Source organism: Poromitra crassiceps, assembly GCF_964638095.1.
Source record: "Poromitra crassiceps genome assembly, chromosome: 7".
In the NCBI taxonomy this organism is placed as follows: domain Eukaryota; kingdom Metazoa; phylum Chordata; class Actinopteri; order Beryciformes; family Melamphaidae; genus Poromitra; species Poromitra crassiceps.
The window spans coordinates 51,664,046-51,677,060 of record NC_139628.1 but is presented as its reverse complement, the minus strand read 5'-3'; the positions used below and the strand labels follow the sequence as shown (position 1 = coordinate 51,677,060).

The 13,015-nt window shown below is 43.7% G+C and overlaps 1 pseudogene across 1 annotated transcript in view; it reads right to left on the bottom strand.

The window, feature by feature from the left end:
- Positions 1–2,504: 2,504 nt before the first annotated feature.
- LOC310779701 (cell cycle control protein 50A pseudogene) overlaps positions 2,505–13,015 on the bottom strand; it is a 41,309-nt pseudogene continuing 30,798 nt past the window's right edge. The window contains exon 2 of the transcript in view: positions 2,505–2,568. The product of the transcript in view is annotated as a cell cycle control protein 50A pseudogene (transcript). The remainder of the gene's footprint in view (positions 2,569–13,015) is intronic.

Sequence of the window (13,015 nt, the reverse complement as noted above, 5' to 3'; positions counted from 1 at the left end):
TAATTCAGCAAATTATCCGTGATGGAGGAGGTTCACATCAAACGCAGCTTTCTATCGGATCTCACACTCTCTCTAGTACAATATAGCCCCAGGGATATTTACATTGCACACCTGCGTACTGGCAAAATGCATGATGTTATTTTTAGTTGGGAAAGCAATCGCGGCATGAAGGACAGTGACGATTTGCAAAAAGCATTGTGCATAATAGCGACTGCGGGGTGACAATGTCCTTTTTGTCACCGACGTCACATCACGTGTCAAATCCCTCTCCACGCCGACACACACACAAGGAATCATGTGAACAGCATAATAGAAAGATCCGTCTCCACTGTTGTTGTTTCAGCACCAAGCGGCTGCTTCAGGACCAGGGACAGCTCCATCCACAGCCCACAGTGGGAGACACTGGGGCACAAGTAGAATAGAGGGGGGACTGAACACTACACTTGGTATCACACACTTACTACTACTACTACTACTACTACACACACACACACACAGATATACACACACACACACTTCCTTCACCTACACAGGTAATGGTGTGTGTTAAACACAATGACAAGCAAACATGGACAGACTGGAGATGGCAAACAACAGCCTGTACAAGGCATTAACACTCGTTTGACTAGAAACAAAGAAGTTACAGATGGGAGGCTCACATTTTATATGCCAGCGCTTTGCAGCTTTGTTCAGAAAATGGCTACTAGCGATGTCACAATATATCGTCCCACGATATATCGCGATATCAAAACGTGACAATATGTATCGTTGAGATGAAATCTCATATTGCGAGAAAAAGAAGCTGAACATGGTGGCACTGATCTGCATCCCCCCCCGTTTTTTTCTTTCTTTCTTTCTTTCTTTCTTTCTTTCTTTCTTTCTTTCTTTCTTTCTTCCTTCCTTTTCTCCAGCCTAATTGGCTCAGCGACTTTGCTGGTATGTTGACTCATTCATGCTATTTTCTGGAGTAGGAGGGGGAGGAACAGATGGTTAACGAGGTGATCCTGCCAGTGCGTTACAGGAAGTACAGGCCTCTCTCGATTGGTGCATTCATTGTTTTAAATCGTTGGAGCATTTTGTACGTAGCTTTGCCAATATTGTTATGAGAATGTTAGCCCTTCCGCTGATGCGTAGAAATGCTGCTACTGTCTGAGAAAACCGCCTTCAATTATTCAGAACCAATACAGGATGTGACTTTAAGCATATCTTGATACGTGGGGAAAAGCAAAGATGTGGCACAAGGACGCTCAGCTGCAGACCAAAAGTGAATCGGAAAAGAGAGAAAAGGAGCTTCTTGGATACTTGGAGACAGATTTTAATTACGAAGTAAAGCACATGTCTACTGCAATAGTTAAACAAACTATTCAAAACAAACGTTTCAACCTCTCTGGTCTTCGTCAAAAAATACCAGAGAGGTTGAAACGCATTGCGTTTTGTGCCCCTGTCTTTTCTTGAAGATGTACTGTACATGGTTTGTTTAACTATTGCAGTAGACATGTACTTTACTTCGTAATTAAAATATGTCTCTAAGTATCCAAGAAGCGCCTTTTTTCTATTTTCTGATATATTGATACATTAAAAGGTATATGCAACATTTTTGGAGATTCGCCTACAGTATTTGCCATAATGCCAATATTAAATGTAGAATGTGGATGCCTTCATCGTGTGCGTGCAGTACAAACAGAGGAACACCGCTAATAGCTTAGCACTACAATGGCAGTATATGATACAACTGCCTATCCCCGTTCAACCGCCCAAAACACACATTCCAGCAGCGCCAGAAACACTCGTATGTACGCACATGTTGTGACTCGTGTAGCCACGCGAAAGTAACCAAAAGTTAGGTGAAATGTAAATTTTCTAAAGTAAATCCACACACCGAGAACTAACAAAACAGTAACCGAACTAACAAAGAGTATAAGCAAAGTTACTTCCTCGTTTGCCATGAGGCACATGCCCTGCTGTGTGCAGTCATCAGTACAGCCAGCGCCAGCGCCAAATTCCATTTCTGTGTATCAAGAACTGAACCCGAATTATAAGAACCTTCCCATTCCAATTAAATATTTCGTGCATTACGCCCGTTGGGTAAAGCTGTCAATTTGAATAAGTCTAAGGTGTGGATAAAAGAGGCTCTACTGTATGACAGTTCTCATTAGTGACCATATGAACTTACATTAACCACGTGTGGGAGGCAATTAGGCTCTTGTCGTGAGACAACAGACCCGAGGACCAGCTGGTTGCATTGATAAGCAGGAAATCAGGTGACAAACCTCCAATTAGAACCCCCCGAATGCTGCAATATGCGTTTGCAAACTAATAAATATTAACCTCGTACGGGGTTTATATAGGAAGTCTACATTTCACATGAATTATACCGACTGGTAAAAGATAAACAAAAAAACAAAGCTGTGACATTTTTGCACCGCTGTGACACACCGGTGTATTTGTCCCTGCACTCTGACAGTGTGAGAGGTGTATATATAGATAGTACATAATTGGCAGAGTTATCTCTGCTTTTCATTTCGCCCGGCGTCGTCGTCGTCGTCGTCGTCGTCGTCTTGAAGGAGCCTGGAAATGCCCACAGAAGGAAATGGTGTTTGGCGCTAGGCTACGTGATGCACCGAAGCGTGTCCTGCTGGCAGATATATGACTCGCACCTTTGCCTAATTTATTGTTTGTTTGCCTCACTTTTGTCCACTGAGGCCCGGCGTCTAATTGGAAATAGAAAGCTAATGAAAAAGTGATGAAAAAGGCTCCGGCCCAAGACGCCGCCGAACCCAGCGAGCTCCCTTCTTATTTAGCGTCGTGGCCTCATGCAAACTAGCCACTTAAAAAGAAAAACAACAGCATCGATTCTGTTCACAAAGAGAGCGAAGCGAGGAGGACACGACGGCGCAGGAGGGGGAAGATTGACGCAAGAACGGGGGCCTTTTGACAAAGTACCACTGCCTTTATTTCCTCGGCTTTTAGTATTTAATTGTGAAATTGTGGTCATTTTAAATACATTAGAAATAGCACTTTCAATGTTTAGTTGATCATATATCATGTTATTACTTCCGCCACGGAGGTTGTGTTTTCGGCGCCATTTGTTTTTCTGTCTGTTTGTTTGTCAGCAGGATTATGGAAAAAGGACTAGCTTGATTTGAGACTTGGTGCGTGCCGTGCAGCATATGTACTGTAGGCCAAGGAGGAAGCCATTAAATTTGAGAGCAGACTCGCAAACGAGCAATAATAGCACAGAGGTCTGGCGGAGGCCATGTGCTCGCCGAGTGCCCTTCTAGTTTCATGAGTTTTCCTGCTATTATTTTGGTGCGCTCTGATTGCTTTTAACCCATTGATACCTGATGCAGCATTTGCGTGTATATCCCTCATTTGTGTGTGTATCCCTTTAAGACCGCGAACCGCGTTAACGCGGTTCGCGGTCTTAAAGGGATACGCACACAAATGCTGCATCAGGTATCAATGGGTTAATCAAAATCATCTCAACATCCAAATGTTCTTAGGAGCACAACGTGTGTGTGTGTGTGTGTGTGTGTGTGTGTGTGTGTGTACGTGTGTGTGTGTGTGTGTGTACGTGTGCGTGTGTGTGTGCGTGTGTGTGTGTGTGTGTGTACGTGTGTGTGTGTGTGTGTGTGTGTGTGTGTGTGTGTGTGTGCGCGTGCGCATGTGCGCGTGTGTTTTGGCCTAGTTATAAAGAAGAAAACAGGAAAATCCTTGGAGATTCGTTCATAAAGGGGTTTTTTTCTATTAAGAAAATAAAAGTATGTTCTTACCTTTTAACTCATTCACCGCCAAAGACTGAATTGACTGAATATCAGCAATGGCCTTCCCCGCCAAGGACGTGTTTGACGTGTTTTTGTTTTTATTGGTGCAGCGCCTGCAGCAAACACTTGCCCAGCCTGTGACACAGACACAGGTCCCTGCCTTCAAAGGGTAGCCGACAGCACGCGATCAAACACATACCGCAGCTGTTGTTTTGAAATTGAGCAAGAGGAAAAGCAGAGAACGGGTAATGCTTCCTTGTGCAGACAGGAGAAACGCCATTGAAACGCCCTCGGCGCGCTGCACGAGCTGGAGTCGCCTTCCTCTGTGCCAGCCAGGAGAAAACGGGAGAAAGTAATCAAGAGATGTGTTTGATCATCGGAGGAATGAGGAAATGATCGATCAGTTTGCGAGGGCGGTGAGGACGTGTTGAATAGCCGAGGGGAAAACGGGAACGATCAAATAGCAGAGTTGATATGACAGGGAGACATGGACGAGTACGGGTGTACCAGAACAAATCAAAAATAAACACAGGAACAGCTAGGCAGCAGCGGGCAGAAGGCACTCACAGCAGCCCGCTGTCCTTCTCAAGAGCTCTTCAGTTGGTTCATGAAATCGCTGGGCTGCGTGCCCTCCAGTGTTGCTCCTGGCCAATCCCAGCGCCACAGGGCGTGGTTATTGCTTATCCTATGTTGGGTTAGAAATCTAAAAGGGGGATCGTGTGTGTGTGTGTGTGTGTGTGTGTGTGTGTGTGTGTGTGTGTGTGTCTGTCTGTCTGTCTGTCTGTCTGTCGGTGTGTCTGTCTGTCTGTCTGTCTGTCTGTCTGCACACTCACACCGAGTAAACTGTATTGTTGAATGTAAAAAAAAAGCACTTCATGTGTATATATATATATATATATATATATTTTTTTTTTTTGTCATTTGTGTCCTAACGAATAATATTTACATGTCTGATGTCAATACAGTTCAAAATAAAAGAATTGAGAGTGAGTTATGCCTGAGATTGTGCCCTTTTACAAAAATGCTTTTTTCTCCCTTTTCTCTTCCCAGACAGGCTTTTTTGGTGAACATGGGGTGTATAAAAAGGGTTATAAGTAGAGTACAGAACATGCTAAAAGCTAACTTTCTTTTTGGGGGTGAAAGTAGAGACTTAGATCTTCATTTCGAGGTATTGGACATCACTGTAGTCCTAGTACAGAATTTACTGTGGGTCTTGAAAGATGACCAAACATTATGGAAATACTTGGCCTGTGCCAAAAATGCCAGTCAGATATTGGCAGTGAATGAGTTAATAACATTTAGAAGTCCCTTTAAAACTCCAATTCCAAGTCTGAGTTGCGTTCAGCGCAAAAACATATTGGAGCCTAATGACTCACCTTACCGTCGAGACACCTTTGGTACGTCGCATTTAAGGCCGTTTCTCACTGGTGCGGTGCGGAATGCGTTGCGATATGCGATGCGAAATTTCGTGCGGATTTTCCGCATTGCAAACTATACACACAGGTCCGGGTGCGAATTATTCGCATTCCCACGTTCATTTTCCGTCGGCGGAAAAACAGTGAGCAGAGACCACAATGGAGTCAAGCAGTAGTAGTAGCAGTGATGACGACCTGCTCCTCATATTGCTGAGAAAACAAACGAGAAAGAGGAAAAGAAGGTTCTGGGTTCACCCAATTTTAGACAGGCGCACAGAACATGGCGAGTTTCATCAGCTGGTCGAGGAGCGCCTGTATCACAGTCGCTTCAGGCAGTCTATTTCAGAATGGGAGTTGAGCAATTTGAGGCTCTGTTGGGGATGATAGCCCCTCACATAATGAGGAAACACACAAACTAGTAAACTACCGCAAACCTATCGACCCTGAACAACGACTGGCAGTGTGTTTGAGGTGAGCATTTTCATGTAATTTATTTTGTTTACCGTCTTTTGCTTTAAAAAAAAATCACGATATACGAGGGATCAGTGTTTGTAAACAAACGGCGAAACTGGGGGGGACGTTCACGCTAGGAAGGCTATAGATATCCTGTAACGTTACTAGGGGTGGGAATCGCTGAGTAGCTCACGATACGATATCGTCACGATACTTGGCCCTCGATAACGATATATCACGATACTGCGATACTGCGATATATTGGAAGACGATACATCACGATACCTGTGTAACAAGTGAAAAAAATACCTCTGAAGGCAAAAAATCATGTATTATGCATTTATTAGCAGAATTGACATGAACTCTCTGAGTTCACTCACTCACTCATACCATTTTCGATACCACGGAGGAAAAGTTACACATTAAGTCTTTTTATTATTACTATTAAAACAAGAAAACCTATATAACCTACCTACCTACCTATATAATTTCTAAAAGTAGATATTAATGATCAAACATTTCCATTCATGTAGCCTACAGTAGTTATGTTTTTGTTTCAACTACAAACATAAATAAAGTCAACTTGAAACTATGTTTCAACTACCACACACAGCATAATATTTTAGCCTGTTTATTAAAAAAAAAAAAAAAAAAAAAAAAAAAAAAAAAAAATAATAATAATAATAAACATATCGATACTTGGCGCCAGTGTATCGATAACGTATCGCGGGTGGAAATATCGCGATAACGTGGGTATCGATATTTTGTCCCACCCCTAAACGTTACAGTAGGCTATGAACACAAATTGAATCATCACCATGCCAAACAGCAGCGTAGCTCCATACTACAATGTGACGTCAGTTGTAAATAAAGGATTTCATTGGTCAAACGTATCGTGCCGCATCCGAAAATCCGCGGAAGTCAAAGTCCGTGCGGAAAAATAAACCCCCGCACGAATGTTCCGCCTCGGTGTGCAAGGTTCAATTGCAACTCATTAAAACATTTTGTTGCGAATCTCCGTGCCGAATATTCGCGTGAAAATCCGCACCGGTGTGAAACGGCCTTAAGGCTTTGGACCTCTCTCACTTCTATCACTTTCGCCCTTTGATTTGCATAATCCACAAAGTCTTTTCAAACAATTTCAACTTCCAGGACGTAGCCCCGCCCCTTCGACCTTCACAGCGACAGTCACCAGAGGTGCTCACTGAAGCATCTAAAAAGAGGTGGCACTCTGAAGTGTAGTCATCAGTCTTTGAGCATAAATGCTTGTGCACTTCGTGTTGCCGCGGTACCAGTTATTAACCTCTGATCCTGCCGGGGAGTTACAGTAAACCTGCCTGCTGATGGGCTTCTGGGTCACTGCGGTTTGCAGAGAGAAAAGGCGGCAGGCAAACTACCTCACTCGAATGCACACATTTGTAAATCTGCACTTGTGACACTAAAAATGGCTTAACCCACTGATACCTGATGCAGCATTTGTGTGTGTATCCCTTTAAGACGGCGAACCGTCTTAAAGGGATACACACACAAATGAGGGATATACAAACACGCAAATGTTGCATCAGGTATCAATGGGTTAAAGGATAATTTAGGTATTTTTCAACCTGGACCCTATTTTCATATAATATATTTTTTTATGCATAACTAACTAATGTGAGCAGAAATGGTTGAAATTGCTGCAGTATTGACCAAGATTGCATCCGCTTTGCCTCTCCTGCATCAGCAGCCCGTGCACATATGTCGACTAAACATGCTTATTTTTGCAATGGACACAGGCTCAGATTGTTATTGTAAAAGAGAGAGAGAAAATGAACGCTTGTTTTTACCTCACAGTAGCTTGTCCCCCCGCTCTCTCTCTGCATGTTGCTCCTCTCTGTCTCTCCATGTCCGCTCCTCCAGTTTGTATCCATACTGTAAGGATAACCATAGACCTTAGATAGAGACACCCCAACTTCCAGTCACTTCCTGTATCTGTGCCACGGAGGTTTCACCACTGGTGCCACGCCCCCTTACGAGACCGGTCAGCCAGGCAGGGAGGCAAATGGGTCCCATTTTTATAGTCTTTGGTATGACTCGGCCGGGGATCGAACTCACACAACCTCCCAGTCTCAGGGCGGACACTCAGACCACAAGGCCACTGAGCTGGTATAAGTATAACGTACTCCCATCTTGCTTTTGCACAGCTGACTGCCTGCGACAACGCAACTCTGGCCAGACTCTCTAGACTTGAGCGAGACTTGGATCAAGCAGAAGGTAAAATATCTCTCTATAGCCTAGTCATGGAATGATCCTGTGTCAGATAATGTCAGTGGCAAAACCCACTTGTTTATAAAGCAGTAGAAGTAGCCTTATGTGTGCAAAGCAACTCCCAACTGAAGCGATTGTTACAGGTCTCAGAATGAAAACCTGTAAAGACAGGAGAATGAATGAGACAGGCGACGTTGCTTCTTCTCAGTTCAGTTCCTCTCATCAGAATTGATTTGCCATTAAACAAAATATGTATGTTTTCCTCTTTCTGTATTTTGTTTTTCATATTTCAATATCATTTTATCCATACAAAGGTTAGGGTTATCAACAATAAACAAATTGCATAGACAAGTCACAGTCTTTTCCACTTTCAAATACAAAATTTTCCCTCAAATTACCATGAAAATGAATTCAGTGTCTTCATTCAGTCCATTAGGCTAACTGAGCTATATTTCAATGGAGTTCACAATTACCAAAAATAAATAAAGAGAAACATTCCTATGAAATGTAAAACTGGTGGGTCTCTTCACATGTCCCTTTATTTAACATCACATAGTGCAAAACAAATCAAACTGGCCTTAAACTGACTATATCAGTTTGTTAAGACTGTGAGCTGAAGACTGGCAAAGTGACAATTACTTAAAATGTTCAAAAATACATTAAACTGTAAACACCATTAATCTATTGCTTCAGAACACACTGTTGTACAAAAATCTGTAGTATTGAACCCAAAACGAAATATATACTGCAGCCTGGAGCCCAAAACCAACACATAGACGGATCCCATCTTGGTCACAACAACGGTAAGTTTACATGACAGACAGCGCCCTCTAGGACCACCGCAACTCAAGGAAAACAGTAGTTTATCTTCTTGCCCAAAACGCACATAAACGTAGTAGTTACTCTAACAAAATGTATCTCACGTGTAATTTAAATGTTAAGCAGCATGTGTGCACATTTATACCAGTTTTAAAACTGCACAAACCTGTGAAGACAGCAGAATGGATGAGATAGGCGAGGCTGCTTGCTTCTTGTCAGTTCAACGAGGAAGTAGCGAAAATCAACGAGCAAGAAAGTCCACGGGAGAAGCAACGCGCGCACTGCCCCCTGCTGGCAGCACTGAAACACTGCAATTCTCAAAGTGCATTAGAAAATAACATTGTACTTTTACAAAGAAGAGGCAATATATTGTAACGTATCCGTTATCTCATGAGGCAGAGGCTTCTTGATGGTACAAGGGTCTTTATTCACAGTTAGTTATATTACAACTCTCAGCGGTTGTCACGCTTAAAGCTAGCTGCTTTCCCTCCAAGTAGTGTGTGTGGACTGACGCGCATGCTCAGTTCACTCCAGAAGTATCCCCCCAGCATAGTGTTCCCCCAATACAACACTCCCACACATCAGTTCCTATCTGCAGTCGAGACACTACTAATGCTCACCCCTGTATGTGTACTGCTGATTCGCTACAATATGGTTGTTTTGGCTCAAATTACAATAGCTACTCTTCTTCCAGAAATAACATTACCAAAATAAAACCATAAACACAATGACATCAAATGTGACCAATACCAGTGGCGATTTTACATTAGGGGCAAGTGGGGCAGTGCCCCACCACCACCAGATGGCGCTGTGGTGCGGTGCAAGAAGCTCATTACATCTGACTGGACTGTAGTGGAAAATCGTATTTTATATTGAATACAAAGTAGTGATTCAACTGTGAATGTGGTGTCTATATAAATAAACTTGACTCACAATCGTATAGTGCTGTTTGTTTGTGTGTGTGTCTGTTTCTGTGTGCTTGGCTCTGCTCGCGCAGCGTGCTGCATTTCCTGCATATGGGGCAGGCAGGTGTTCTGTCGATTTCTACTACCCACGTGAGTGAACTCCTGACATGAACTCCGCCCAACAGGTGTGTGGCCGCAAAATGTCATGTGATGAGGAGAAAATAAACAAACGAAATGCTAAATCAGACCAGTACATTGCCGCTAGCTAGCTAATAGCCTACTGTCAAGTGTGTTTTATTAAGCTGCTAGCTACAACTACAATGAATCGTGTAGATTATTTGTTGCCTGTGCGGTTTAGTACATTGCTGTTGGAAGATAAATTGGAACTCCCCCATGACATCTGCCGAATCTGAGAGGAACTTTTCAACATTGAAAAGGATTAAGACATGCTTTCCATTGAAAGTGAGTTTATTCAGGGAAAGGTGGATTTCAACAGTAAAGTCATCGAGAGGTTTGCTCACGCAAAGAACCGGCCCGCTACATTCCTGTTCAAGTGACCTGCATCGGTGAGTCAATATTTGTGTGTGTGGAGCTGAAATGTTTTTTTCACATAGGCTAATGGACAGTGCGCCGTACACTGTGTATACACACTACTGGAGCTGTCTGACATGTTTGTTTGGATATGGATGAGAATTGGACAGTGCGCCGTTCACTGTATTCTGTAGACCAGGGATACTCAACTTGCTTTGCCCGGGGGCCACTTTCGTGAAATGATAGAAGGCCAGCAGGGGCCAGTTAATAAACAATCAATATACATTTTTCTGTAGCGGATTGTAGGTTTTTGGGTTGTCAGCCGGAGTTTAGTCTGACAATGTTGTGCACACCGGATAGTTAGTTAGGTTAAGTAAATACATAAGTGCCTGGGTAGCGAGCAGACGGCGGTATTTGACAATTTAGCAGCTAAATCATAGATTATTGAAAGATATTCCATATTCCAGACTGAAATGCTATAACAGAAGTGTGAGTATTGGCCAGAATGGCATGAACATTTGGACACTTATTCAGCGGGTATCTTGCATGTTGCGTTCAGGTGCACTGTAAAAAAAAAAAAAAAATGCAATTCCATCGCGGGCCACACACGGGCCGCATGTGGCCCCGCGGGCCGCCAGTTGAGTATCACTGCTGTAGACTATTGCAGCCAGGCCCGCTCCAACCCATTACGCAGAGTACGCAGACTGCGTAGGGCATCACGTGACTGAGGGCACCAAAAAAAAAAAAAAATTTTTTTTTTTTTTTTTTGGTGCCCTCAGTCAGGCCACTCACTGAACAGCAGGCCAGGTGCCGCCTACTGGTTTACTAGTGGTTTTATTACTTTATTCAGGGTGCATCTCATTGTAAAATTGGACTCGGCCCAAATTGGGCTTCAAACGGCCCAAATTGGGCTTCAAGCGGCCCAAATCTGGCTTCAACCGGCCCAAATCTGGCTTTAACTGGCCCAAATCTGGCTTCAACTGGCCCAAATCGGGCTTCAGACGGTCCAAATCTGGCTTCAAACAGCCCAAATTGGGCTTCAAACAGCCCAAATTTTTCGCCGCCGCCCTTCGGACGCCGGCACGCACGTCGGCCTGTATCGGCCTGGCCTGCTTGGTATCTAATGCCCGGCCTGAATTATGATCCCAGTCCGCCCCTGCTTGCATGTACAGTTTAACAATCACTTGTTTGCTGACATGTACAGTAATTCTAACAATTGTTTGTTTCCCACATGTAATGAAATGTGAGATACACTAGTATCGTTCATAATTAATGATTTTGCAGTCTTTCGTTTGACAGTTATTGAAAGTTTTACGGGGGGGGGGGGGGGGGGGGGGGCACCACAGAACAATTACGCTTAGGGCACCCAAATGGCCAGGATCGGCCCTGATTGCAGCTGTCACGTGACTTGTCGTTATAGCCTCTGCTCTGCTGTTGGATGTTGAATAGAAGAATTAAAGCCAAATTGATTTAGTTGTTTTGTATATTTTTTGTCAGTAATGCAAGGTTTGCAAGGCTCTCATGTGATAGTTACCCCATCTGGGATAAACAGGGAACAGAGCAGTGTGTGTGTTTGCAGCAGAGGGCTGCTCAATATATCACTGCTATGAAGTCTGCGTTCCGAGCTCCATACCGAGCGTACCCATACAAATGTGAAGTGTATTTAGTTTTGGAATATTTCTGCTCATTGGCACTCAAATCGCAGTCATACCATAGATTGGCTACATCTTTTTGGTGTGTGATGGTAAAACTGCCCCTCCAGAAATGTCAGGCTAAAATCGCCACTGGACCATACATTTTGTGTGCGTCACACGAACTTGGTCAATACTGCACCAATTTCAAAAAACTCACGGGTTAGTTATATGCCGAGAAACTGTGTTTTTTGAAGGTAAATAATGGCCAGAACTACTTTCCAAACATGGGCGCCGGGTGAAGTGATTTCACACAGCGCCTCAAACAAAGAGTAACCGAACTAGAGTATAACCAAAGTTACTTCCTCGTTTGCCACGACGAGGCGCTGTACACAGAGCAGAATCTAACTAACTCTAAATCTACCTCACAGCATACTGCGCGTTAGGGTTATAGGTATATATGGTATAGTATCATTTCAACAGCTAAATTATTGGCTTCCGTAGGAGAACTATCATATCTTCGGATCTGCAATCGGACGTCGGAGACGGGTAGGAGAGCGTTTTGAACAGCCGTCCCCCCCTATTGCCTTATAGAGCTGAGTGTGACCCTAATCCTGCACAAGTGTATATATATTGTAACGAATCAGGTATTCGTCCAGGAACCAGGAGACTTATCGTTGGTACAGGCTTTTATTCTTGGCTCATTCTCATAGCCCCCAGCGGTAGCTACGCTGCTAGCTATACATACGTCCAGCCAGCTGTCTCCCATATACAGACTGACATCACCACGAGACAGGAAGTGCCACTTACACACCGTTCCCCCCCAGGAACAACCCCCACACATCAGTTCCTATCTAAACACTGCATCACCACATTACATGTCAAACCCTGGGTCGCTACAATAATATGCACGGAGTACAGTTGTAGTAGGGTCACTTTGGGGCTAACTGCGCATAGTCATTGTTTATCTTGTGTATGTATGGGCGATATGGCACGCGCACACACACACACACACACACACACACACACACACACACACACACACACACACACACACACATGCAAAAAAAACACAACACCACAACCATGTATTTATTCCACCCCACCCATGCTGTTTTCTTTTTACCCCCCCTTGGTAAGGACAGAAATAGAGGGGCAGAATGTGTAACATGAGTTGACAGGCCATTCCTCCCAGCCACTCTTGGGCTGGACTTTTCTTATTTCAGCAGAGTGAACTAATGAGGGGGAGA